The following is a 2604-nucleotide window of genomic DNA, read 5'->3' as shown; positions in this document are numbered from 1 at the left end:
CTGCCACACATCGATCGATTAGTAGAAGCAACGGCAGGAAACAAACTTATATCTTTCATGGACGCCTTCTCAGGTTACAACCAAATTAGGATGAACCCTGACGATCGCGAGAAGACTGCGTTCATTACCGATCGTGGAACCTATTGCTACAGGGTAATGCCCTTCGGCCTCAAAAACGCTGGCGCAACTTACCAACGACTCGTGAACCGTATGTTCTCTAAACAACTCGGTAAAACGATGGAGGTTTATATAGACGACATGCTCGTCAAATCCCTCCAAGCAAAGGATCATGTATCACATCTCGAGGAATGTTTCGCACAGTTAAATTCCCATAACATGAAGCTCAACTCAACAAAATGCAGGTTTGCCATGGCATCAGGGGAATTCCTCGGCGACCTAGTCACATTCGGCGGCATCGAAGCTAATCCAAAACAGATCAACACACTGATCGAGATGGCTTCGCCGAAGAATAAGCGGGAAGTCCAAAGGCTGACCGGTAGAGTCGCGGCACTTAACCGGTTTATTTCACTATCAACAGACAAGTGCCTGCCAATCTATGATGTCTTGCTGGGAAATAAAAAATTCGAATGGTCGGAAGAATGCGAAAACGCATTCCAACAGCTGAAGCGGTATTTAGCTTCCCCTCCAGTCCTCGCAAAACCAGTGGAGGGGGAACCTTTGTTCTTGTACACCGCTGTATCAGCAACAGCTGTGAGCGGCGTGCTGATCAGGGAAGACCATATTTCCAATCCCACACGATCGTCGTACTCACGACTTTTTCCTTACAAACGATTCTGCATAGCCCGAGTCAATCGGGCCGGTTGGCCAAATGAGCGGTGGAACTGAGCGAGTACAATATCGAGTACCGACCGAGAACAAGCGCAAAGTCACAAGTGCTTGCGGACTTCTTGGTCGAATTACCGACATAGACCATAACCAACGAGGAACCAAATTCCACTTGCCTCCTTCACGTCGACGGATCCTCGTCCAAGCGGGGATCAGGCATCGGAATTCGTCTCACATCTCCGACGGGCGAGATCTTAGAGCAATCATTCAGGCTGGAATTCCACGCCTCAAACAACGAAGCTGAATACGAAGCACTCGTCGCAGGACTGCGTTTGGCTCACGGCTTGAAAATACGAAACATTCATGCTTACTGCGATTCCCAGTTAGTGCCAAGTCAGTTCAGCGGAGAGTACGAAACCAGGGGCGAACGGATGGACACGTACCTCAAACTGGCCCAAAAACTAGCGCAAAAGTTTGACTATTTTGCCCTTACGCGAATTCCCTGTTCCGAAAATGTCTAGGCAGATGCTCTCGCGGCCTTAGCATCAAGTTCTGACCCAGGACTTAAAAGGGTAATTCCGGTCGAGTTCATCGAACATCCGAGCATCGGACCACCAATCGTCGTCAATGTCATAGAAGGCCAAAATGACGAAGAAGAAGAAGTAACGATACGACCGCAATCAGAGCAATCTGATTACGGCTGTGATACCCCATGGCTGCAGACAATTCGAGACTACATTATCAACGGACACCTGCCCATCGAGAAATGGGTAGCCCGCAATGTCCAAACACAGGTTGTGTGCTACGTAACAATAGACGGTGAAATTTACAAATGGAGATTCTCTGGACCACTCATGACGTGCCTGGGAGGGGAAAAAGCGAAAAAAGTGATGGAAGAAGTACATTCTGGGTCTTGCGGCAATCATTCCAGCGGAAGATCACTGGCAGTGAAAATCAAGCGCCATGGATACTACTGGCCAACGATGATCGGAGATTGCGAGAAGTTTGCACGAAAATGCGAAAAATGCCAGAGGCATGCTCCAACCATCCGACAACCAGCCGATGTTCTCTCCTCCATCACATCGCCCTATCCTTTTATGCGCTGGGCCATGGACATCGTCGGTCCCCTTCATAATTCAAAGCAAAAGCGTTTCCTTTTAGTCCTCACCGATTTCTTTTCAAAATGGGTAGAAGCAGATTCGTACGCAAGTATAAAAGATGTCCAAGTCGAAAGTTTCGTATGAAGAAACATCATTTGTAGGGATGGAGTTCCTTACGAAATCGTAACCGATAACGGATCTCAGTTTATCTCGACCCGGTTCGAGGTTTTCTGCGAAAAATGGAAGATACAGCTTAACAAATCAACGCCCAGGCACCCGCAGTTTAACAGACAAGCTGAAACGATTAATAAAACCATTCTCGACGGACTGAAGAAACGCTTTGAGGCCAAAAAAGGTAGGTGGGCCGACGAACTCGAGGGAGTCCTCTGGTCCCACCGTACCACCCCGAGGCGAGCAACAGGAGAAACCCCTTTCGCTCTGGTGTACGGAACGGAATGCATGATTCCCGCAAAAGTAGAGTTCCCAGATGTTCGAAGAAGATTACTTCCCGAACGTGAGGAGCTCAACAACGCAATGCTCCTCGACGATCTCGATCTCATTAACGAGCGCCGAGATCGAGCGCTCATTCGAATCTAAAATTACCAACACGCAGCCGCAAAGTACTACAATTGCAACGTACGGAATCGCAGATTTAATCAGGGAGATCTACTCCTTCGCAAAGTCTTCCAAAACACCGCTGAACGAAACGCGGGAAAAC

This window comes from Brassica oleracea, chromosome C2, assembly GCF_000695525.1.
Source record: "Brassica oleracea var. oleracea cultivar TO1000 chromosome C2, BOL, whole genome shotgun sequence".
NCBI lineage: Eukaryota > Viridiplantae > Streptophyta > Magnoliopsida > Brassicales > Brassicaceae > Brassica > Brassica oleracea.
Note: the sequence above shows the minus strand (reverse complement) of the source record.